Source organism: Psammomys obesus, unplaced genomic scaffold (assembly GCF_907164565.1).
Source record: "Psammomys obesus unplaced genomic scaffold, mPsaObe1.curated_primary_1811, whole genome shotgun sequence".
Lineage (NCBI taxonomy): Eukaryota > Metazoa > Chordata > Mammalia > Rodentia > Muridae > Psammomys > Psammomys obesus.
This window is the reverse complement of record NW_026596079.1, coordinates 36,720,744-36,748,378: the sequence shown is the minus strand read 5'-3', so window position 1 is coordinate 36,748,378 and position 27,635 is coordinate 36,720,744. Positions and strand designations below refer to the sequence as shown.

Here is a 27,635-nt window from a genome sequence, read left to right as displayed (position 1 = left end):
CAGTAGAAATGAAGCTCCCCAATCACTGTCAGTTTGAGTTCTTCATGTACTACATTCTTTCTTCAGTAATAGGGTCTTTTCAATATTTATGAACTACAACCAATATTAATGACAGTAGCTTGTACTCTTGGAACTCTGTTTTTAGTTTAATGGCCTATGCATAGTATCCCTTATTATAGGTTAGCTGCCTATAAACTTTTATTACATGTGTATTTTAAGTATGGACATCTAGATTAAACTGTGACTGTTTTTTTGAGGGATTTTTTTGTTTTGTAATTATTTTTATTTTAGAAAATCTTTTATCTCATAGCTTTGAACTTTGACAGTGATACAGTTTTAAAAGAACAAATATTTACTCTCATTAGGAAGAAATGGATGTGTTTAATAAAATGCAGAAATAACTTTTGATTAATTATGTATAGTTAATGTATATTTGTATGCATGTCTATATAGTCACGTATGTGAAGTTGTACATGCATAGGTTGATATCTGGTGTTCTTGTTGAGACACGATCATCCACTGAACTGAACTCAGCACTCATTGAGCAACTAGACTAGTGGGCCAGAGAGCCCTAGTGGTCTACCTGTCTGTTCTCTCAAAGGGCTAAGACTAGAGCTCTGTCCTCCCATGGCTAGCTACCTTTTTCTGTGGCTGCTGGGATTATGAACTCAAGTCATCAAGTTTGTATGACAGGCACTTTACCAACTGAGCAATATCTGCCACCCATACTTTTGTTTTATTCATGGCTTTGTTTTACCTTTTTCATGACAGAGGGAAATGATCCCAGGACCAAAAGGAGACTAGCATTCCAATACTCACTAAACCTTACACCAGCCCTATGGCTCTGGGCATACATTTTAAGGTAACTATCTTGAAATATATTCAAATAGTCATCTTTACACACATACAAAATGAAGCAAAATGATAAAACAACAAAAAATAAAATATAAAAAAAGACAAGAAATACCCAATCAACTGCTTAATAGTATTTGAGGTCTCCCGTTCTACAACTGAGTTGAAACTACTCACCAGATAGAGAATCTGTTTACTATCCTTAGTATGCTCAAGGTACAAATCACTTAGTTGATACTAGGGTTTAGTTTTTTCCATATTGAAATTATCCCTTCTTTAAAATTTCCTAATAGTTTTTCATCCAACCAGAAGTCTGCTGTTAACTCACTAGAACTATGGTACCTCTGGTCTCAGTGTTCCCAAATCCATAACCACATTTTAAAAAGATCCCAGGTGATCTCAAGCCATTAATTTAACTTTGGGAAGCCAAGTTCTTGTGATTACTGACATTACTTTAAAGGAAGAGTACTCTGAATTTACCACAGTTAACCTTTTAGCTACTGGTGTAGTGTCTATCAGGTTGAGACTTGTGAATTAATTTGCATGTCAGAGACAAATAACAATCTCAGTTACAGCATAAGAATGCCATTAAGAGAAAATAAGAGTACTGAAAATACTTCCCTTCTTTGTCTTTAGATAGACAACAGCTTGAGTGCTGTATTGTTTTTTCTGTACACTGTCCCTCATTTGTCATTCCTCCAAATGGAATTGTAGAAAAGAATATGCCACTGTGCTCTACCAGGAACATTTATTGCTCTTTTCCTCTTCTCTCCAACACCTATTAATTTATATTGGGCATTAAACTGTAATGCTGCTTTTCTTTTCATGGTAAAATGGCCCTGCATGTATGCTTTTAAATCAACTTGTTATTTTGCAAAACAAAATGCTAAATAATTACTAAGGGAAAATACAGACCCATGACCCCTGATACTCTCAGAAGGCTCGTCTCTGTCATCCTCCCTGCAAAGCAAAAAGAGAGAGGAAAAAAAAGGAAAAGAAAACACCAAATCTGCTGAGCCACACATTTCAAGTTGTCGACAACCCTAGCCACTAGAAAACAGAAGAAAATATATATGCTCTCTGTCCTGTCAAAAGGCTTTCGCCTTATCTTGAGAGACTGTCAGGGCAGGAACATCAGTGAATGGACAGGAGTCTATTAAATTAATAAGCTGCTGGATGGTGTCTGGAGAGTTATGATGCTCTATAAATCCAGTTTGATCATGGTGGACGGGGTTTAAATCTGCCGACTTCTAATACACATCCAGTTCCTGGATTGGATTTGAGGTTTTGTGCCAGAGACGCAAGAGATAGTCCTACAGTGTATGAATTAAGATTTATCTTCTCCCTCTTCTATCCCTTTTCCCCCTTATACTACTTACAAAAATGAAAGCACCTTAGGGATCCCAGCAAATGTTACTGCCAGAAATGAAAGAACTGTTGTCAAGGTGAAAGCGTGACCTAGAAGCCTAAAATCAAACCTTGGCGTTCTACTCAAGCAGCCCCATCAGAATGAGTGTGAAAGGTCCGTGCAGATGGAAGGATGCCTGAACTTATCTATAACCTGTTTTATAGTGATGCCTGTCAAATTCTACTCGTCTATATTTATGACAGAAAGAAAACTAATGGTGTCAGATCTGCCCTATAGTAATAAAAAAATATATCAGGAAATATTCTCACCCCTTTAAATAAAGGCCTCAGATACAGCTTACTATGATAGAAAGCTTATTCAAGTTTTTACCTTTCAGCCATTGAAAGCCAAAGACTCATATTTTATTACACAAATTCCCAAGTAAACTATTAATTTTAGGAGAAGAACAACTTATTTATATGTCATGACAAATAAAAAAAAAAGAAATGTATTCAAAAATCATAAAATGCTCCCTGTTAAATAGGTTTATTACACTGAATGTAACATTTCAAGCAGGAGCAAATTTTTAATTACATGTTTATTTCCTCTGTACACAGTTGTTCTTATAAATTTAGAGATTACTTTCTTGCACTATATTCATGTTTGAAAGTTTGTAGTAACAGGCAGAGCTTTGCTCTACCTAATATTAAATACCTATTCTAATTTATTTTTATGTCATTGTTTCCACACTTTATTGTAGATTTGTCCTGCTCACTCTCTGTGTCATAGCATATTAAAACATTATAGGAGCAGGGTGGGCTGTATGGAAGAAGTGGGCACAACCACAGCTAATACTCACTACAGACAATTCAGGGTCTTGGACATCGGGTCATTTAACACTAATAAATACTCAGTGAAACAATATGATTATCTTCGCTTTGTTATGGGCTCCTTGAGCTTTCTGGAGCTTAAAACTTATTTAAGGGGACCAATAACTCAGTAGATAAGACACCTGCTGCTCTTATTGAGGACTGGAGTTTAGTTTCCAGCAAGTATGTTGGGCTGCTCACAATTACCTGTAATACAAGCTCCAAGCTCTCCAATGCCCCTTTCTGGCCGCCATGGACACCTGCACTCAGAGACAAACACAAATAATTACGAATAGTATAAATCTTCAAAGGAAAAAGATGTATTCACATCACAGAACTAACAAATGAAACTATTCATATCAATCCCATCTCTGCTGTTTTATTCATTTATTCCGTCTTTATCTATTTTTTACTCCTTCATTCATGTGATACTTAACTACATTTTTATAGGCCCTGTATTGACCAACATATCACTGGGCTCATTAACTTGCATGGGGTGTCAAAATTAATGATGAACTGAGTCACAGGTTTGTAGGTTTTGCTTGTTGTTTTTGTATTTGTTTTTGCTTTTACATAGAACAAACTTAGAAGAGAAAAGAAACAGTGTATGAGTGAAATTCTTGTCTTGTGAAACTCTGTCTTGGAGTTTCTTCTTTGTCCTCTTAAAACTATTGACTTTTTAAGTGAAAAGTAATTTGGGATGTTTTCTTCTGACTTGATAGTATATTTCTAAATGTAAAATTCTATCTGGTAATGCCAATCAATACACTGCCCATCTCTAGAGATTAAGTGGATATTTTGGTAATTACCTCATATGCTACGATCTTAAAAAAAAAAATCAGATCTATGCCACTCATTAATAACACAAACACTGAATTATGTGCCTAGTCATGAAATGCTTAAGGAAAGAGATGTGCCCACATGGCACCATACAGACCTATGAACAGAGAGAGGCCAAGAGTGTAGGGCTTTGACTTAATGAAACTGTCTGCTTCTAATCTCCAGGTTCACTCTTAAAGGCTGTGCCAGTAGACGAACCTCAGCTACTCTTAAAAGCAGGAAATGTATCATGATGGTCTTTGCTTGTGTTGCAATGCTAACAGTTCTTGATGACAACAATATTGTAAAGTTTTGCAGGGTTCTGATCTAGTCGATATTCTATAAACAGCATCTTCCTCCAAGAATGTATTTGTATTCTAACTCCGGAATACAGAAACTGGATACTGCGATAGTCCTAGCAACAGGGAGGGTTCACAATCGATAGGTGACCCCTAATAAGAAAGACATAGAAATATTTGTTCAATGAATAAAGAAATGGTTTGCCTCACTTGTTCTCACTTTTGCCTCTAGTTGTTTGAAATCAAAATAGATAGAATAGACTGAATTGGGAAGCAATAAATCAGATAACAACTTAGAGTTAATACAAGCATATTCCAGAATGAGTAAGGCTGATAACTTCCTTGTTAACATTTGCCTGTTTTTATGAGGTTTTATGCTATCATGTAGCAGCACCACTTCCTGTCCTACTGAAATTTCAGTCATGCCAGAAAGAGCTTTATCAGAAGCAAGCATGGTTTACATGGAGCCTTCCAAATGCAGTTGAACCATGCAAATCTAAAAGGGAAAAAATTTGTGTAGTACTTGTTCTAGAGAAAAGGCATATTTTTCTTCTTCCATGGCTACTGTGCAAGAAGTCTACATTTTTTTCTGGATGAAGAAACGGAAGTTATTTTGTTTAAGCTTATAGAGTTAGTGTTGGGTAGGATGAATATTTAGACTTGGTTTTGTCCAAAACTCATTAAAAAATAAAAGAATGGTTATTCTTCCCCATACATATCACAGTATACTTTGATATGTCTGTTTAATTAATTAAGTAAACATTTCGGCCTATATAGGTTTCACCTCATAAATAAATATTTGAGAAATACTAAGAGGCGGGTGAATTTCTATCTATATAAAATAAATTTTCAGAAAGATTCTCAATGCAGCAAATTATAGTATCCTATGTCTATAAAGTCAATATTACTATGTATTAAAAAATAATTCTTAAGCATGAAATTAAAATATAATATAATATTATATATATATATATATATATATATATATATATATATATATCCCGAAATTCCTTTCCATTCTAAACAACAAAAATCTTACTTCGATTGAGACAAATAGTTTGTGTGTGTGTTTAAGCTTCCTATAGATGAAATGATATGTTTTGTGGCTTCTTTTGGTGAAAATGGTGTTTTGGGAATAGATGCGTATTGTTTTGTGTTCAGTAATGTTATTCTTTTTCTTGCTGACTGGTACTTCTGCTTACTACTATTTCCTCTGACTCCTTTACCACCATTAGATTGGTTTTTCCCAGTGGGAATTTTGTTTTCTTCTTCTCCTCTTCCTCCTCCTCTTCTTCCTCCTTCTGCTTCTTCTTCATATCTGCATAAATGGATTCCCAAAAGAAAAAAAAAGTGAATCTTTATCGAGAGAATCTGAAAATCTTTGTTATGCCATGGTATCAGAGCAGGGCTTTTTCTTTTTCTTTTTTCTTTTCTTTTTTCTTTTTTCATTCTGTCAGAAAAAGAATGATTCAAGGCACAGTCCTTGGCTTCTGTAGTTCACTAACCTTTGTTATCCCAATCATTCTGTAGGATTTGAAACAAACAACTACTATGGTAGATTGTTAGGTGTCTTCACCCTATCACACATTTCTTCACCACCTACCAAAATGGTTCAAAATGAAAGCAATTTAAATGTTTCATGATATTGGTGTTACATAATATCGTATATGATAAATGTTAAATGATTCTGGTATGTGAATACCCGTAGTTTCTTCTTTTGTCTGGTCTTTATTTCTCTTTGTCTTATTAATTGCTTTTCACAACACAACACAACACAACACACACACACACACACACATACACACACACAAACTCTCTTAAAAGGACTTTGGAAACCTTTCATGGAAACAGCCAACACTATGGAAAATATCAGCATTATTATTTCAGCTAATAGGCATTTGAAGCCATGAAAAGAGTAACTAAGAAGAAAAATGAATGGCCAAGAGGTAAAACAATTATGTAAAGGAGAAATAATGGGTAATAGTAACCAGGGTTCTGAGAACAGGAATAAAACACATCAGGAGGAGATAGATCTTAAGGGGATGTGGTACACTCAGACTTAATTAGAGTCTAGAAATGGACACTACCAGATGATATCAGATAGCCCTGGAAACTCCTTACAGAAACTAAGGCCCCAAGAACAGCCTGAGAATACAGTTTAGTCTGCATCTTGCAGCAGCATCTGAACCTTTGCTAGAGAAATACATTTTTGAGAAACTTCTCAACTCTCAAATTGCTCAAACATGAAAAAGAAAAAGAACAAATACAACAGTATTAAGAAATGAAAAATCACACGGTTAACAGCAATTGGCTGCTTTGCCCTAACCTTCAACTCGGAGTGTATGATGAACTAATGCTCATGATGTGTTAGTTGAAACAAAAGCTCAGCAATGTTGGAACGGAAGCACATGAGACATGAGGGAGTGAATTGGCTGTCGGGCCAGCCAAAAGTCCTCTGGTATTAAAGCATGGGCATTTGCTTTAAAACGCTAAAGTAAATAAGTGATTCCTTTTACCCTAGAAGTACAGAGTGTCAGAGCATAAAACAAGCACATCTAATAACAATTTTCAGCAAAATATGCCAACCAGAAGGGACTTTATAAATGTTTATAAATTACAAAATATCTTTAAATTTTGAATTAAAGAATAGTTCATACAAAGTGTGGTTTCAAATCTTCAAAGAAAAACAGTTCTATAAAACACTGTCCTTGGGACAAAATATGTGAGTCATTTGAGAATAGAGATAATTTCTCCAATTAAAATATTGAAGTATAACATAGGAATTTACTTACCAAGCTATTAGGGAGCACACATGTTTGTGTATGGGGGGGGATATTTTAGTAAAAGATACAAAAAAAAAAGCCATGCACACAAGAAGAATTCATTTTCTGCAGTTTTTCTTGGAATAAGGGTTAAATAGCCACCAGCACTCATTAGGAAACTGCCTTGGAATGGAAAATATGTCTTGCTTTATCCTGATATTAACAAAGGGTCGGAAAGGAAGATAAACTCTTTCCAAATTCTCTACGTTGTTCTTAGTATTAAATTATTCCATAAATAATCAGCTAGTCTTTGAAAACTTCCTTGAATAATCTGGGAACTTCCATACAATTGTTGATGGATCTAAGACATCATCCCCAGTGGCCTAAAGAGCTGTGATTCTGCTAGAGAGAGTGATGATGCTCACTGCTTAGACTGCTAGTGATATCCCATAACCCCTCTATCATGCTGGCTATGGAGGAAAAGCTGGTCAGCCTCCACAGTGTCGTGTTTCCTCTTCCAGTACTGGAGCTCACAACCTTGTAAGGCAGCCAGAAGTGACACACTTTCTCCTTCTGCATTAAAACACTGCCAACAATAGAATAAAATGGTGATGCTGAAGAATGGATCCCTGTTGCACCCAGAATTTAAAGCATGACACCAAGGACGAAATGAAGGATACATTTATTAAAAGAGTATTTTTAAAACCTGCATTTATTTATGTGTATATATAAATGCATATATATATATATACATACATACATACACATAATGGGACTAAATGGGAAAACTATATATGTGCAGACAAGCACTTTAAGGCTTATTGTTAGTAGTTAAATTTGTTCATTGTTAAAATGGAAAAGTAAACTCGCCATGCCCCCTAGCTCCACATTAAAGTACTGTTTTAATAATGACTAATCAAATAGTTATTGTGTATCCCTGTAAGCAACAGTAACTTTCAATTAATTTTTGCTGGTATTATATAGCATTTCACATCATAGATTTAAATTTGAGACCAAATATAACGTCACAGAAAGTGAATACAAGAATTGATAAGGAATGTGAAATAGTTGTTAGAGACACATTATGGTGAAAAAGGAGAATGCACCCTGTTCGTTCCCAACGCTAGGAACAATCTGGCTCCTAAGTAAGAGGTAGCTGAACCAGGGAAAAGAAGGTACTTTATGCTCTGGGTTGACAAAAAGCAAAGGCAAAAACAAACAAAAGCTTTAAATGCCAAATACAGTGATTTGGCAATAAATATATAGGATTTAGAAGAAGAAGGTTTTAAACAAAACTTAGTAAATCTGTGAGTTCTTTAATAATCTTGAAAACCCCAAGAAATTGGTTACAAATGTTGCTTCTTGGCAACACAGATAATAAGTAAACACAGTGATAAAGGACAACGGATAAAAACAGAAAGGTGTCATTCCTGTTTCATAACAGCTGCAAGGCTTGCTTATGGACATGGAATCTGTGCTCGGGTTTTCTAGGAAGGGACTGTGAACACTGTCTGTGCAAATCTCTCACCCTAAGGACTCATATGTCTCTCTAATAGGTATTCTGGGTACTATAACATTCCTGATAGAGGATGGAATCTGTGAATTTCACCTGCCCCTGCTCTGTTGGTAGTATAGTCTCCATAGAAGCTCCGGGGAAGTGGGGAGTCCATCTTTACCCACCACCCCCCTTGTTCCAAAATCCATGTGTGGCTCTCTGATTTTTTTCAAGGCTGGACTGAAGTTTTATCAAGGAGAGCTTTGTGCCGTAAAGACTGCAGTGTTAGAGCAAGCTGCAAGGAGCAGCTTCGAGGCAAGGCTTCCAGCTCTGTCACCACGCATGAAGAATTCTCTGTTTAATGTACTGTAATGCAGTATTCAATGGGGACACGTTTAATTGAGTTTTACACAACCCAGTTGGGAATAGCGCTGCAAGGTAGGTGATGTCTAGGTTTTTAATCTTCCACTCCGGAGAGGCTTGTTGACGGAGAGTTTCTTTCTCTTTGTAAGGAGGGGGAAAAAAGAAGCATGAGAAATGATACATCCGTGGATAAAACCAATTGGCAATCCCCAAAGGAATGAGGGCGATAAGGCGAATTCAGTACTTGTATGAAATAAAAGAACCCAACTGTTCATTTAAATGAGAAACAACACACAGGATGGAGGAGGCAGAGAGGCTGAGCATCCGGTGGGCAGGGAGGAGCCTCAGAGACCCGCTGAAACAGGAGGAAGGAAGCACCCAGGCTTTCTAGGTGGCTTTTTGAGGAAACACTGACTAGTGTTCGTTTTAAAGGAAAATGAGAGGGGAGGGAGGGTCAATTTTTACATTAGAAACAGTGAATAACGTGACAGGAGCTGTATCGCACAAGCAGTGCCTAAAATAAATCACCATTCCTTTCTCATGTCCCTACCTAAGCCCACATCAACCTGGGTAAAAATAGCAACGGACCTTGTCAGAAAGACAAAATAATACCTTATATATCAGCTCAGAGGTATTAAACTTCTTTAGCGTTCTGTTTTCTTCTGCCTTAGCAGTGTAAGCTGGCAGAGCAGAAGCAGCCGCCGCGTCCAAAGACCTCATTTCTGTTTTGTCTCCATGACACTGGGCCTAACACTGCCTGCAAAGCTGGTCCAAGAAAACCTTTTCAAAAAAAATTAGCATTTATCATCTACTTTCTGGTCCTAGCATAGGAGGGCAACCAGATAAGGGATTGCTCCATATACTCATATATTTAAAGTGTCCACTTAAAAAGGAATGCTGGCTCTCGTTTCCGCGTTTTCATTCCTGTGGAATCTTTTGCAGGCTATGTTACCACTCCTGGGGCTGACCAGGACTCCACCCCACCGGATGAACGCGTGATCACACAGGCTCCCTAGGGTTCCTGCACCCCACCTACAATGGGAGCCAGTCCCGGAGAAATGTCGGGTTGCCTCTCGTCAGCGTTTGTGGCATGTGGGTAGCTAAGGCTTAGTTGCCTGTCAGGATCAGTGCTGTCAGGAATAAGGTGCCTGGCGCCCCGCATATCAAAATATTATTGGCATGAGAAGCATAGCACTGTTTGTGTGTGTATTTGTTATTATTATTGTTTAAAATTCATTTGCTTGATTTAATAGATTCTTCAAGTAATAAGCATTGAGAAGGAGATGGAGAACCAACTCAGACATTGCCAATGTCCTCATGTTTATAGACTACTGAGAGAGAAAACAATAATCACATGAATAAACGAAATATTTTCAAATAAATAATTACTTGTCTTTGGTATACAGGAATTAAGTCCACAAAACCAAATTTTGTTTCTTCAGTAGAACTGATAGAGGGGAAGACAGTATAGGTGTTCATCTATATAAGTTCCCTTATTTGCCGTACAAATTCATTCAACAAATGTGTGCTAGCCGCCTACTGTGTGTCAGGTATTATTTGAGATGCTGACTATAAAACAGCAACATGAACAAACACTTCTGTTTTCAGAGACATTACCGCCTCAGCATTTTATCACACAACTCTTAGTACAAAATGACCGTTTACTATCATGTTATTTCTTAATGCTTATAAAGACATTATACATGTCACAAAGCATGATTTCTTTTACCACCTCATTGAGGTTCTAATCAATCACAGAAGGCAGGTGTTAATCCATTTATGAAAGGAAAAGTGAAAGCACCGAGACAGTAGTATTTTCAAGGTTTCATTAGATTTTAAAATTGAACACAAAACTACAATACAACCTTTCTAATTTATTTTACTATTTTTACTTTAGTGTGCTGTTTTTGTTTTATTTTATTTTGTTAGGTTTCACTCTTCTATAGTCTGTAATGATGTGTAGGTATTTTTTAAAGAGAAGAGCAGATATTATTGGAAAGACATATGTCAGCTTGCAAAAAGTAAATGTAGTTAAGCCTTTCTGATAGAGCCCCACGGAAGGAGAGTGTGCTCATTGGAAATCAGCTTGTCTTGTTTAAGTTAGATAAAGAAATTTTGGCCTCACACAGGTAGGTACCTGGCCGTGTTGTGGGAGAGGTATGTACATTTTAGGAGTCTTCTTGATTATTGTGGCTGGTTGAACCCCTTGACAAGTAGTGGTTTCTCAACAGCTAGGAGATTCTGAAGCACTATCAGTAACGTTTGCTCTCCCTCACATCAAAATCTATTAATGTTTCCTAACTGCTATCATGTATTGATTATCTTGAAAATACAGATTCATTTGCTGGTACAGATCTTCCAAATGTCAGCACAATTCATTTTATTGTGCCATATAATTATTTGTACAACTTTTTCACTATTTTAATTATGAACTTCTTTAACTATTGGTATTATATGAACTCTGGACATTTTACTTTTATTAAAAACATTTTAATTAAAATTTGGCTCAGTGGTGATGGTGCAGTGCCTTTAATCCTAGCACTCAGGAGGCACAGTCAGGCAGATCTCTGAGTTCAAGGCCAGCCTCCTCTACAGAGTGAATTCCAGAACAGGCAAGGCTACACAGGGAAACCCTGTCTTGAAAATCCAGTATGTAATTACAGCATGTACACCCTTCCCCATCTTTTCTCCAATCCTTCCCATGTCCTTTCCCTCTAGCCTTCCCATATCTCCACTCAATCCTCATATTGATGGCTTTCATGTCTATCATATATGGACATATATGTGTGTGTTCATATATATACATAAATATATAAATACAACCTTCTAGTTCATTTAAATGGCTTGTCTGTATATGATTTTAGGGCTGATTGCTTCATTTTGGCTAGAAAGCTTATTCCTGGGAGAGGCTAATTCTCCTTCTCTTAGGAGTCACTATTGGCTATAGTTCTCTGACTAGGGGCAGGCCCCATGAAAATTCCCTTTCCCTATTAGCATGTCTCTTGTTCAGGTCTTGTTTAGTTCACCATTATGTTAGGTATCATGAGGGAAATCGCTGTCATTTCTTGCAGACACAGTCACACAGCTGACTTTCTGGAGGTATGGGCCTTACAGTTTTTGCAAGATGTTGCATGAGCCGTGGGCACAGGAGTGGTAGGCATATCATTAGGGCTGAGCTCAACACGATCCACGGATCCCTGCATTGTTACACCTGAAGGTGCAAGAATGGCTCTCATACTTGGTTGTGTAGCAGCATCTCTCTAATTGAACAGAAGATAATGCCTAGTACTTGAAACACAGCAAACTATCTGGGACTGCTGAGGTTACAGATCCTAGAAAAGAATCTACTACAATCACTTCTCTATACTAATATATTTCCTAACTGCAGTATAAATGTTACCCTTATACCCACAGATAACTGTAGCTTTTACCCATGAAACTTCATTTTTCTCCTGCAAATGGAGACTATCACAAAAAAACCGAAAGGTAATAAAATACTCAGTTTGTTTGCAAACTAAAGAGTTGTTGCTGACTTTTATGTTAATCAGTTCTACATAGGTATACCAGCCTACCAAACTCAGAATGCTTTATTTAAAAAAAAGAAAAAAGAAAAAAAGAGGTTTGTTGAACTAACAGTTTTCAGGTTGAAAGTCGAAGATTTGGGTAGTTCCTGTTAATTGGTCTCTGATGAAGGTCTCCTAGCTCTATGAAATAATGATGTAAAAGAAAAAATTTGAAATAGCTTGCTGAAGGGGTGAATCTATTGCCTAGCCTCCCTGATTCTTTTTTAATCTTTTTTTATTATAATTTATTCACTTTGTATCCCAGCTGTAGCCCCCTCCTTCATCCCCACCCAATCACACCCTCCCTCCCTCTTCTTCTCCCAAATCCCTCTCCAAGTTCACTGATAGGGGAGGTCCTCTTCTCCTTCCCTCTGACCTTAGCCTATCAGGTCTCATCAGGACTGGCTGCATTGTCTTCCTCTGTGGCCTGGTAAGGCTGCTTCCCTTTCAAGGGGAGATGATCAAAGAGCCAGCCATTGAGTTCATGTCAAAGACAGCCCCTTACTAGGGAACCCACTTGGACACAGAGCTGCCATGGGCTACATCTTTGCTGGGGTTCTAGGTTATTTCCATGCATGGTCCTTGGTTGGAGTATCAGTCTCAGAAAAGACCTCTGGGCCCAATTTGTTTTGTTTTGTTTTGTTTTTTGTTCTGTTGCTCTCCTTGTGAAATTCCTGTTCCCCTCAAGGTCTTTTTATCTCCTCCTTCTTCATAAGATTCCCTGCACTCTGCCTAAAATTTGTCTATGAGTCTCAGCATCTGCTCCTACCCTACTGGGTAGAGTCTTTCAGAGGCCCTCTGTGATAGGCTCCTGTCCTGTTCCCTGATTTCTCCATCTTCTGATGTCTATCCCATTTGCCTTTCTGAATGATGATTAAGCATCTTACCCAGGGTCCTCTTTCTTGCTTAGCTTCTTTAGGTATACAGATTTTAGTATGTTTATCCTATATTGTACATCTAAAATTGACTTATAAGTGAGTATATACCATGTGTGTCTTTCTGTTTCTAGTATGCCTTGCTCAGGATGATCTTTTCTAGTTCCCACCATTTGCCTGCAAATTTCGTGATTTCCTTGTTTTTAATTGCTGAGTAATATTCCATTTTTTAAATGTACTACAATTTCTGTATCCATTCCTCAATTGAGGGACATCTCAGTTGTTTCCAGATTCTTGCTATTACAAATGAAGCTTCTACAAACATGGTTGAGCAAATGTCCTTGTTGTATACTTGAGCATATTTTGGGTATATGCCTAGAAATGGTACGGTTGGATCTTGAGGTAGCAATATTCCTAATTTTCTAAGAAAGTGCCAGATTGATTTCCAAACTGATTGTACAAGTTTAAGGGCTGAGAAAGACACTGGGGAAACTACACCCTTCACAAAAGCCACAAATAACATAACATAATGTATCTTGGGGTGACTCTAACCAAGCAAGTGAAAGACCTGTTTGAGAAAAACTTCAAGTCTCTGAAGAAAGAAATTGAAGAAAATATCAGAAGATAGCAATATCTCCTATGCTCATGGATCAGTAGGATTAACATAGTGAAAATGGCCATCCTACTAAAAGCAATCTACAGATATAATGCAATTCCCATCAAAATACCAACACAATTCTTCATAGAACTTGAAAGACAATTCTCAATTTCATATGGAAAAAAAAAAAAAGAAACAAACCCAGAATTGCTAAAACAATCCTGTATAACAACAGATCATCTGGAGGTATCTCCATCCCTGATCTCAAGCTGTACTACAGAGCAATAGTAATAAAAACTGCATGATACTGGCATAGAAAGAGAATGGGGGATGAATGGAATCGAATAGTAGACCCAGAAATAAACCCATACACCTCTAGATACTTGATTTTTGACAAAGATGCCAGAACTATACAATGGAAAAAAGAAAGCATCTTTAACAAATTGTGCTGGTCTAACTGGATGTCTACATGTAGAAAAATGTGAATAGATCCTTATTTATCACCCTGCACAAAACTAAAGTCCAAGTGGATCAAGACTTCAACATAAAACCAGACACACTAAATCTGTTAGAAGAAAAAATGGTGAAGAGACTTGAACTCATTGGCACAGGCGACAACTTCCTAAACAGAACTCCAACAGCACAGGCTTTAAGATCAACAATCAAATGGAACCTCATGAAACTGAAAAGCTTCTGTAGAGCAAAGGATATGTCATCAAAACAAAACAAACAGTCTTCAGACTGGGAAAGGATCATCACCAACCCTGTATCTGTCAGGGGACTAATATCCAGAATATATAAAGAACTCAAGAAGTTAAAAAACAACAAATCAAGTAAATCCAATTAAAAAATGGGGTACAGAGTTAAAAAGAGATTCTCAGTAGAGGAATATCGAATAGCAGAGAAACACTTAAAGAAAAGCTCAACGCCCTTAGTCATCAGGAAAATGTAAATCAAAACGACCCTGAGATTGCACCTCACACCCCTCAGAATGGCTAAGATCAAAAACTCAAGTGACAACAAATGCTGGAGAGGCTGTGGAGAAAGGGGAACCCTCCTCCATTGCTGGTGGAAATGTAAACTTGTACAAGAGCTGCTTCCTAAAAAGGGAATAATTCATGCCAGGAGATCAGCATGAACCCATTCCAGGGCAATGTCCTTATGAGCTCATTACAATCCATAGACTCCACATCTCAAAAGGTCCAGAGCATCTCCAGACAGAGGTCAGGATCATGAACCACTGGAATGATTAGGAATGATTTTATTCCTAATCGAAACTGATTGTACTTCCCTGTTGCGTCCTTGACAAATAAATCAATGGTATGAATCGGTGAAGGTCTTTCTGGATGCTGGAGGGATGCTCGCCCAGTAGTGTGCCTACTGTGCAAGCATAAGGGCCTGAGTGTGGGCTATTGGCAACCATAAAAAGCCAAGCCTAGTATCACGGCCTTTAATGTAAGCAGTGGAGAGTAAGTGTAAGGTAGAAACAGCCAGATCTCCAGAGCTTGTTAGCTATCCAAATTGGTGAACTTAGGCTCAGGTAGAGACCATGGCTCAATTAATAAGGTAGATAATGATAGAAGACATTAGACATTGACCTCAGGCTTCTCCTCTGCCCACCCTCATTCACACACATATATACACACATATATACAAGTATGAGCACCTACATACATAGGAACATGCACTGATATATGCACTATTCACATACGCACAAACACATACAGAGCATCTGATCGTTTATATATTTTCTAATGACCATAAAATCATAATAAAATCATAAAATCAGTCACCTTTGTTGGTGACTGGCATATGCAGAGAATAAGCAAAGGTTGTATTAGAAATTATCAGGACAATGAAGGAGGAATCTATGCAATAACAATCTTGATAGGCTTATATTTTTACAAAGATTAGAATTATTGAGTTTTGTATTTCAGAATACTTCATGGACTTTTAATCTCTTTAATAGCTTCAAAAGTTGATGAAATCATGTTATTAGTAGTGTATCTATGGAATGTTTTAGTCTCTGTTCAATTGTTACATTCATTCCTTATTATTTTTTGTTTTGTTTTGTTTTTCTTTTGAGACAAGGTCTCACTCTTTTGGTCAGATTGGATCAGACATCATCAGGAGGCTAACCTGTGCTCAGAATTCTCATGCCCAGCCTTCTGAGGACTTAAATGACAGGCATGTGGCCTGTAATTCTGTGTAACCTTCTCTGTCCTGGATCTTGCCTTGTAGCCCAAATTGGCCTCAAACTCTCAGATCTACCTGCCTCTGCCTCCCTCCATCTCCCCCAAACACACACACACACACACACACACACACACACACACACACGAAGAAAAGAAAAGCTAGGTGGTGGTGATACTCGCCATTAATCCAAGCACTAAGAAGGCAGAGGCAGGCAGATATCTTTGAGTTCAAGACCATTTTTGTCTACAGTGAAGTTATGAAAATTTGGAGTTGCTATTATAGAAATCATCACCTTTTTCATTGACAGAGTGATATTTAGCATCATTGACATCTCTGAAACATTTTTGAATAAGTGACTTTGGGAAAAACCCAGATGGGAACAAATGCATTTCATAAAAATGCATGTATAGTCAATTGGTGACTAATATATTTTCAAATAACAATACATCATTTCTGGTGATTTTATGAGTATTGAATGAGCATTCCCAACAAGAATACCTTAGAAAATTGTTAGGTGGTCACTTTTTATTTTCCTTACTGCACATCTTTATTGCCCAAGATTGTACCTTAAAAAATAATTTAGAGACCATAATATGCAAGCAAAAGACCAATAACAAAAAATACCCAAACAAACAGCACAATATAAAACAAAGAGATTACAAAAGTACTGTCGAGTTCTTTTCATGCTGGCAATATACTGGGCTGGCCTGGGGATTCTATTGAGGTATGGTTAATACAACCAGTGAGGCTCAGTTCCGGAAACTCATCTTTCAAATGCAAATGATGTCAGTTGCAGATAACTTCTCTCTTAGGGGTAGGAGCTCTTGTCCACTCAGCGCTGGGATCCTGTCTGGCTTGAATCTGTGCAAACAGCACAGAACTGGGTGGATGAGAAGGAAGGAAGGAGTCGGAAGCAGTTGGGGGAGGGGAAATAATGGTGAGAATATGGTGTATGAAAGAAAATTTTCAATGAAAATTAAAAAGAAAATTCACATACACACCCAAATCAATATGTAGAAAGTCTGCTTATGGGGTTGGAGATTTAGGTCAGTGGTAGAGAGCTTGTCTAGCAAGCTCAAGGGTTCAGGTCTCAGCTCTTGAAAAAGAAAAGTTTGCTTATGCAACTAACTGACTGCGAAGCCCTCTGTGCAGCATCAGGTGATAGGAAAGGAAACACATCCCTGCAAGTTTGGGGGCCATCCCTAGACCCTTGATGAAAGATCATGGGACCAAAACTACTTTCATGATAGCACTTAGATGTTACTTGTATTTTCCATTTTGAACCCATTTGCACTATTGAAAGCAATTTAAAAAAAAAAACAGTATGGCTAATTGCATAAATAGAGACTCGCACCAAATATTCAGAGAAGTTTTGGTGTCTTTTACTGCAAGCAACTGCAACAAGGAAAGTGCCATTACTCAAGTACTCCTGAAGACGCAGTAACAATTGTCACTTTTATTAATCTTAGACCCCTGGCTCCATACATGCCTTTTGACATTCTCTGTGACGACCAAGAAAACACATGAAGAGTCTTTGCTTCAGCATGTAGTACCACAGTTGTCTCCAGAGAGGAGACAAAAATAGCAGCTGTGTGTTGTGTGAAAACCTGGGTTAGCCAGTTTTTTCTCAGAACATGATTTTCACTTAGTGTCTACCAGATAAACCACATTACTACAATTTGAATAAGAAGCACTTTTTTTTCTTAGAAGTAATGAGTGAACCCATTCTTACATGGAAAACAACTGGCAAAACTTAAAAGCCAATATTCAAGTCAAGGTCTCAAGCAAAACTTATAATTTTGGAAATTCAAAGTGTCTGCCACCCTTACATGGAAATCTTTCTAAAACTTGAACATTCTTATTAAGAGATTAGCAATTGTTCTGAGTGTGTTTCTGATGGTATTTGACAACATGCTGCTACCTTTGGACAATCTCCATAATTCAGTGAGTCAATATTGAACAAATGACAAGTGGATGGTGCTGTAAATTATATATTAGAAGGAAGATCCATTCCAGTCCCTCAGAACTTTTAAAATAGCAAAGTATGAGAATGTCTCGAGGCACTGTCGGATTCCACACTACAATTCACCTTTAAGTAGGTAGAGTTTTGTTGCTAAATCAAAAACCAAATACCAAATTACTGAAAAAGTAGATAATGATGTACTTCTCTATCCTATCCAGTTACTTGTCGCTAGAAGGCTAGGTTTACTGTGTGTTTGTTAACTAAACACCATAGGAAACAAGACTGTATGCTGGACATAGAGGAATCCAGCTCTTTTTTGTTGTAGCTGGCCTCATAGAGAGCTGCTAAATTTGTAATATGGTGCCAGGTACTACTATTTGAGGGGTTGAAATAATTTTTTTATTAAAATGTTTAATTTATGTTAAGGTGTCACATTTAAGATTGTTATTTTAAAAGGGATAACCAAACACACAAAACATCTATTATCTACAATTGTAGTGCTTAAAAAGATATGTAACCCACATAAGAGGAAGATCATTGGGGGGAGTCTTTAGATTTTCAGAATGCAATGGGTTCTTGATCCCTGGAGACAGATCATGGCAGAGATGCATCAAAGACTTGATTTAGGCTTCCAGGCCTTGACAGGACACTGACTCCTCAGAGAAACATACACACACACCTTGGGTAGCTGTTGCCAAATTGGGAGGAAGCTCCCCAGAGCTTGCCCTCTCTGCCTCCTCTGATCTTTACCAGCCTTTACAAGCTGTTCTCTAATTCATTCCAAATAAAAAGGATTTTTAAACATGTGCTGGCCTAATTTTAGATGAAAGTGAAATGTCAATTAAGAAGTCTAATTTAGCTCCAGCCACTAAATTAGCTTTTTCTACCTTGCAAAGCAGCGGCCTGCATTGGGCAGACATGGAGAAGATGGCTGAGCTGACAGTTTAATACCCCAGATTTGCTGACCTGCATTTTCTCATAGCAGGAAAAAGTACTTTTAGCACTAGAATTATCCTTTCCTAATGAAAAAAAATGTGGACGCATTCTTTCTTTGTCCATGTCAATTTCTAATGCTCTTTCTTTGCAGAATTATGAGTACTCTGCACAGTGCAAGCCATAGTTATGAAAATAACTGCATTTAAGTCACATTATGTCTTGAAATAAGAAGCAAAAAAGCTGGAGAAATAGCTCAGGAGTTAAAAGTGTGCACCACTCTCTGGAAGACCTGAATTTGTGTCCCAGCACTCACATTAGGCAGCTCCAGGGTGGTGAACACCCTCTTCTGGCATCCATGGATACCCCTTACGTACGGTAATTTCACACAGATGCAAGGTAAAATCATCACTGAAAGATGGAGAGGTTTGTGGGGACTTCCCTCAAACATTTAAGTACAGTTAAAAAAAAATGAATCACAGCAAATATGATAAATACTCAGCAAGAATGAGTTGTTTCTTTGTTCTTGCTCCAAATATTGCTGTGGTATCATTTAGAGAAATAAAAATAGCATGGATTAGTTTTTCAACTACATGTGGGACTTAAAGGATAAGAATTAGATGTGAACTTCTTTTCTGTATTCCCCCCAAAAGCAGGATTTAGATAGTCAATCAGTATTGTTTTGAATAAGTGAATGAATTGGTCAGTTTGTCAATAGGAGACAGAATTGCTTGTGAGTTTATGTTAAAGACCAAGTTACTTAAATATCTTTTCATTTTTATACCTATAATTTTACTTGAAGACCATATATCTGGACCTAACTACTAAGCATTAAAGTAAAAAATAGAGTAATCTAATTATAGAAATTCAGATTTATGCTTCATGATCATTCCATTACAAGTGAATGTTCAGCTCCTTTCTTGAAAATCTTTGAAGACACCCAGTGAAAATAAGATGAAAAAAGTAATCCTGGATTTCCTGGGATAGAGGCCATCTTTAACCCATACAAACAAATATAATATTATTCTAGTCCTGTACCTTCTAAAACTTTCACAACTTAACCCTTATTACAGAATATTCAAGATATTTGTATTTGGATTCACATTTTTGGCTCCCTTAATTTTGTGTTTACTTTTAAAACAATAGAATTCAATACCTACTTAGGTTTAAAAGCCTACATATTGATAATGCTGACAATTCACAACATGCCATTCTTTATTTTCTCTTTCATTTCACTGTGATATTTAAAAGGAAATGTGTCTGTATGTGCATGTGTCTTTATAAACAAGGGTTACAGTATAAAATATCTGGTTGAATTGATCCCTGCATTTATGTTTAGATTCAGCAGCTTAGGATCAAGTTTTCTGATAAGTGTGACAGGGTCACTGACCATAATCCCCTTATACCTCTTCAGGCGATGTTTACAAACACCGTTGTTCTCCCTTTTGAAGGGTGTGGAATTGTAGCTTCAGAAACAAAAATTCCACAAGCACTTATCTTCTTTGAGTCTATACTTCATACTATATGGCTAAAATCCACTTATAAGAGAGTACATACCATGTGTGTCTTTCTGGGTCTAGGTCACCTCATTCAGGATGAGATTTTCTAGTTCCATCCATTTGCCTGCAAGTTTGATGATTTCCTTGTTTTTAATAGCTGAGTAGTATTCCATTGTGTAAATGTGCCACAATTTCATTCTTCAGTCAATGGACATCATGGAGGTTTCCAGTTTCTAGGTATTACAAATAAAGCTGCTGTGACTATAGTTGAGTAATTGTCCTTGTGATATAGTGGAGCACCTTTTGCGTACATACTCAGGGCAGGTTTAGCTGGGTCTTGAAGTAAAGTTATTCCCAATTTTCTAAGAAAGCACCAGATTTATTTCCAAAGTAAAGAAGATAAGTAATAAGGAGAAACCAAGTGAGGATCCATAAATCTCACTTGGAAGGGGAAATAGAACAGACAGAAGTAATGGCTAAAGAAAAGAGACAAGGTAGGAAAGGGGGCACAGAGAGTTAAGAGGGTGAAGATCAGACCTGAGGAGAACAAGTGCAAGAGGACAGAAGGCCTGTAGAGAAAAGAGAAACTGAGGGTGGGGACATCTCTGTGACAAGCTGGAGACAAAAGTCAGGGTAGGCTCCTGGGAGGAGATGAGGGGTACTCAAGCAGAGACTCCTCCTCCTCCTAGCAGAGACCATAGAGACTGAAGAGTACAGCCCCTAACTAGACTAGTCTTCTAGTAAAGGCAGGGAACACCAACACACTCACAAAAACTTTGACCCAAAAAATACCCTGTCTACAAGATATGCAGGGATAAAGACAGCAGATAGAGCAGAGATAGAGGGAATGCCCAATGGATGCTTGGCTCAACCAAAGACCTACTCTATGGGAGAGTGCCAACCCTGACAATATGAAAGATACTCTGGTAAGCTTGCAAACAGAAGCCAATCAAAGTTGTGCTCTGAGAGACTCTACCCAGCAGCTCCTCAAAACAGATGCTGAGACAGCCAAACATTGGTCTATGCCTAGAGAGTCTTAGGGAATAGTGGTAGAAAAGAGAAAAGGAGCCAGAAGTGACAGAGCTCCACAAGAAAAAAAAAATAAACAAACAAACAAATAAAAAAACTAACCAGGTTCCAGAGGGGTTTGCTGAGACTGATGGATCAACCAAGGGCCATACATGAACTGAACCTAGGCCCCCAATAAACATGTAGGAGATGGGAAGCTTAGGCTTCACATGGGTACTCTAGTAAGGGAAGTGAGGACTGCACTGGACATGGACTCCTTGCTTTTAGATCACTTTCCCTTGACGGGACTGCCTTGCCAGGCCACAGGAGAAGAGGACAGTTTCAGTGCTGATGCAACTTGATGAGCTGGTGTAGATGGGAAAGGGAGTTCCCCTTTCTAAAGAAAAGGGGAGGGATTAGGGGTGAAAAGAGAGAGGATGGAGCTGGGAGGGGAGAAGGGAAGTGGCTACAAGAATGTAAAGGGAATAAAATAAATGAGAGAGAGAGAGAAAGATCATCCAGTACTCGCCAACTCTCGCTATGATAACTTTATCAGTATCTTGTTAACATTCTGATTTAACTAACTAGCTATTGAGAGAAGGAATGGTAGGACATTCTTTACATGAAATTATTTTTGATTGCCTGAATTGTTTTTACTACAGATTTTGAGGGTACTCAATCCCTTTTGGCAGATAAGTAGTGAGAAGACAGAAAGTCAGCAGTGGCATTGGTTAAAAATGGTAATGTGTTTGTAAAGAGTCAAGTCCCAAACCTGCTTTTATCCTTTTGGGGGATAGTATTTCTCCCATGCCTCTCAAAGTATTATTTCATATATGATTTAAAGAATAATTCCTGCAGTATATGCAGACTACAAAGCAAAATATTAATAGATAGATAGATAGACAGAAAGACAGACAGACAGACAGATAGATAGATAGATAGATAGATAGATAGATAGATAGATAGATAGATAGATAGATAGGTAAATGAACTAAGTCACATCTGGTTTCTGAACTGAAACATGTAGTGACGTTCCATGCAATTGTGGCTTCAGACTCATCGCCTCCTAACAAACATTCTGTCTCAAAGAAATAATTTTCTATCCTGTATTTTTATAGTTCCTTCTCCCCACCTTTAAATCATTAACTTAGCAAACGTGTATGTACTGCTAAAACATATACTCCTTGTTTTTAATCTAAGAGACACCACTGGTTTAATGGAGAATTCGCTACTATACTTAATACCAGGATTGATTAAAATTAAGCTGAAACACCTGGCTTTACAACTCTTTGTAAAATTAAAACCAAAACAAAACAAAACAACAAAACAAATTAAAACCTTGCTATGGAAAATAGGCCTCCTATATGCATGTAACATAGTGAGAAAAGAGGATGTGAATTTTGAAAGACAGAAAGGAGAGAGTACATGAGAGGGTTTGGATAGAGGAAAGAAAGGGGAGATATGTAATTAAATTTTGATCCCAAAAAATAAAAGAGAAACTGGGGAAAAGTAATTGTGGTGCTATAAGGATTATGGTTTCAGGCTGCACGCCTGGCAAGGCGGCATGTGTGATGGAATGTCAGTTGGGAGCAGTGCATTGGTAATAGCGAACTGCAACTGCTTTTACTAAAGTCATGTTAATGCCCGATTAAGATACAAATGCATGAGTTTTAGTGTCTGCTTTGAAACACTGCTAGGTAGAGTCTTTCAGATGCCTTTTGTGGTAGACTCCTGTCATAAGTTCAATGCACATCCCATTTGTCTTTCTAAATGAGGATTAATCACCTTCCCCTGTGTCCACTTTCTTGATTATCTTCTTAAGGTGTGTAGATTTCATTATGTTTATCATGTCTTGTAGGTCTATATAAGCGAGTATATACCAAGTTTGTCTTTCTCCTTCTGGGATACTTCATTCAGAATAATCTTTTCTAGATCCCACCACTTGCCTGCAAATTTCATGATTTCCTCCTTTTTGATTGCTGAGTAGTATTCCATTGTGTAAAAATACCACAATTTCTGTATCCATTCCTCCGTTGATGGACATCTGGGTTGTTTCCAAGTTCTGGCTATTACAAATAAAGCTGCTACGAACATGGTTGAACAAATGTCCTTGTTGTGTACTTGAGCAAATTTTGGGTATATACCTAGGAGTGGTATAGCTGGGTCTTGAGGTAGCACTACTCCTAGTTGTCTGAGAAAGCGCCAGATTGACTTCCAGAGTGGTTGAACCAGTTTACATTCCCACCAGCAATGGAGGAGGGTTCCCTTTTCTCCACAACCTCTCCAGCATGTGCTATCACTTGAGTTTTTCATCTTGGCCATTCTGATGGGTGTAAGGTGAAATCTCAGGGTCGTTTTGATTTGCATTTCCCTAAGAGTGCAGGGAATCATATGAAAGAAGGGAAGTTAGTATGATATGGAAAGGATAGGAGCTCTACAAGGACCAAATATATCTGGGCACAGGGTCTTTTCTGAGACTGACACTCAACCAAGGACCATCTATGGATATAACCTAGAACTTCTGCTCGGATGTGGCCTGTGGTAGCTCAGTAACCAAGTAGTTTTCCAAAGTAAGGGGAACATGGACTATTTCTAACAGGATCTCAAGGGCAGGCTGTGTGACACCCCCTCCCAGGGGAGGAGCAGTCTGTTAGGCCACAGAGGAGGACTTTGCAGCCAGCCCTGAAGATACCTGATAAAACAGGGTCAGATGAAAGGGGAGGAGGTCCTCCCCTATCAGGGGACTTGGAAAGGGGCAGGGAGGAGACCAGGGAGGGAGTGTGGGGTTGGGGAGGGAATGAGGGAGCGGGATACAGCTGGGACACAGAGTTAACAAAATGTAACTAAAAAGAAAAAAAAAAAAAAAAGAACACAGTTTTGAAACAAAAAAAAAAAAAGGAGGGGAGGAGGGAAGGGTTTATGGGGGGATGCAAAGTGAATAAAGTGTAATTAATAAAAGTTAAAAAAAGAAAGATAAAAAAAGATACAAATACATGGGTAGACCATAACCTTTATATTGGATGCACTGTCATATTTTTATATAAATGTTATACTGAACCTATTTACGAAAGATTTTTACTTTATTTTAACAAGGAAATAACAATGTCAATACTACACCCAAACCAAGCGTTTTAAATATCTTGAACCTCCCCTATCAGTGGACTTGGGGAGTGGCATGCATGCAGAAAGGGGAGGGAGGGTGGGATCGGGAGGGGAGGAGGGAGGGGCTTATGGGGGGATACAAAATGAATAAAGTGTAATTAATAAAAAAAAAAAGCCATCTGCCACACACACACACACACACACACACACACACACACATACACAAGTTTATGTCTGGAAATTCAATTAAGCTTCAGTAACCATAAAAAATAACTTGCTCAAAGAAGTCAGTCAAACCTATGGCTCATCATTTAAGCAACTCAACGTCCTTCTCAGTGGTAAACTATATAGTTCTTAACAGCTCTTTTGCAATATGCAAGATTTATTAAGTTCACTAAAAGTAGTGTCAAGAGACACCTTAAAAACCTTAAAAAATATTCTAAATAAATTTATTTTCTCATGTGAAAAAAAAAAAATCTTGATGTGTGTGTTTTACCACATGATACTTTCAGCTATCAAGGTTTGCTAACAAAACCAGGAGCAATCATATAAAGTTCTCTGTCCCTTGAGAGATTACATATGACCAATGGTTTGCACCCATACTATTTTAATAGAATGAAGTAATGGGCTCTTTAAAATATCTTCTATTGAAGATAGGAAATAATTTTGTTTTCATTTTTATGTGTACAACCCACTAGCCATAAAACACAGGTTTCCAGAAGACAATTGTTTTACAACATTCACTGGTTCTTTTAGTTTTGTTAACTTTTTCATTAACAGAATTTTGATTATTGAAAATTTTCTTATGAAGGCTGTAATTTTATGCATTATTCTGCTCTCGTTTGGCTCCTTTTAATAAGCCCTACAAACACCATTCACATTTGTATATCAAATAGATTTTTTTATTGTTTTTAAATTTTTTAATTGCTTACTCTTTGAGGCTTTGAAAAAGTAGCATTACTTACTATTCAGTAGTGCTGTGAAGAGGGTCCCCTCATTGTTGCAAGCATCGTTATTAAACAGACAGTACTTCCCCCGCGTGATTATTTGGCGGCTGGGCAGTCCTGCAGTGGCAGGAAATAGCCCTCTTGCTATGGCTGGATATGGTGAAGAACAAAGAGACTGTCTGCTGACACACAGCTGGTAGAGAAACTCAGTGCTTGCCTCTGAACCACCGCACTGGAACACACAATTCTAAGCCACCTTGCCCTGTGTCGGTAAGTGGCTTCCACTGCAACCTAAGAGATGCACATTTTAAGAAGATTAACATCTTCCCCATATGAATGATTTACATCAACCAAGTAAATTATTATTATGTCCTCTAAACTCTTTTCATGGTCCAGTAGACTGTCACCTCTCCTTCTTCGTTCCTGTATCATGATTGTTTGACTTGTGTCCTTTTTAATACTTATTTATTTCTATTTATGTGTATGCGTGCTTTGCCTGTAGGCATGCATGTGTAGCTCATGCATGCATATTTCCCATAGGTCCAGAACAGGGTGTATAGTCACCTGAAAATGCAGTCACGCGTAACTGCGAGCTGTCTGTGAGTGCAGAAGCCAACGCTGGGCCCTCCGCATGGGCAGCCAATGTTTTCAACCTCTTGAATTTGCATCTTCATGGAATGTTTCAATATATCCCCTTACTACATTTTTAACTTGTTTTAGCTGTTTTTATCTAGTTTTTCACAATAAAAGAAATAAATTCTGTTAATTAAAGTTCTTGAAGGAATTTTTAATTGTCCATATGACATTTGTAAATCTCTTTGGGGAAATTGGTACAAATATTTTCTCCATGTTAGTTGTTTATATTATAAAATCTTGGTCAATATCTATGTGCCATATTTATGTTTGTTGTGTGGGTGTACATTTGGGTTCCTTCTTAAACTACTTTTATATATAAATACAATGATATTTATTATAATTATGAATGAATATATATCAAAAATGCATTTTCTGGGCAACAATATACAAAATTGCTACTAAAATTTAAAATCCCAGATTAATATTTATACGCTTGTTTCTAAACTTTAAATATTGATTTCAGTTACCCTTCTTTTAAAATTCATGTTTTGTTTCTACCTTATTACCTGACCTAAAATTTCTAGAAAATCTTAACAAGCATTACTGATATTTCTAAACATTTGCAAACATTTTAAATGAAAGTGTAGAAGCTGAGAGCAGACATATGAAGTTTCTTTTCTTTTCATGTGTTTGTCTTCTGCAAGCACTGCGGCCTGGAGAACAGACCCACACAGTAAGCCCTGGCAAAGCTGACAGTAACCAACAGTGGGCTTCCTCTGTTCACTCCAGCAAAGTGAGCTGTGCCATGCCGCTCGCTGTCACACAACCAGTGGACATGGCTCTGAAGGAGTGGCTGGGAGCACTGTCTTGTGCTCTTCCTTGTTTAATCTCATTCTAGCTACTTAAAAGAATTTTTTGTTAATTCTTTGCAAATTTCATATCATGCACCCAATCCCACTTACCTCCCTGTCCCTTCATATCCAACCCAACCTTGAAACCTAGCCTCCTAAAAGAAAATAAAAAATTAAATATATATATGAAATTAAAACGTATATATAGGCCCACCCCAACATCTACCCCATGTGTCCTGCAATTCCTGCAGATCTAAAGCTGCAGGACCCATGACATAGCTGCTTTCTTATTGCGCAACTGAGAGAAAACTGGGTGAAAGAAAGGTTGCAAAGAGGAATATTTACATTCAGGTAGAAAGTTGCTGCACATGTTTTGCATATTTCTAGTACTGTATTTTCAAATACCATAGAGTTTCCTTTCTTACCAAAAGCACTTAATTGTATGCTTGTCTGAAATTCATTAGCAATCAATCCTCATTTATTTAGATAAAAACCTCCAGATTGTAGAACAACACCCAACAAATTTCTACTTCTTTATAAACAAATAATTTAATTAAAATGAACTTTACAGAAAGACATAGCCTTCAAAATGACAGTGAATAGCCCCAGAGTACAATGAGATTTGGATTGCTTTTATAGTCATGGCTGTCACATGAAATTCTGAAATGTAACAAGGTTTGAATGGCCATTGGATTTTCAAACTGTTTCTGGAACAGG

General features: G+C 37.6%; 1 protein-coding gene across 1 annotated transcript in view; it reads left to right on the top strand.

The window, feature by feature from the left end:
* Zfpm2 (zinc finger protein, FOG family member 2) overlaps window positions 1-27,635 on the top strand; it is a 362,370-nt gene that overhangs the window by 222,281 nt on the left and 112,454 nt on the right. The window lies entirely within an intron of this gene.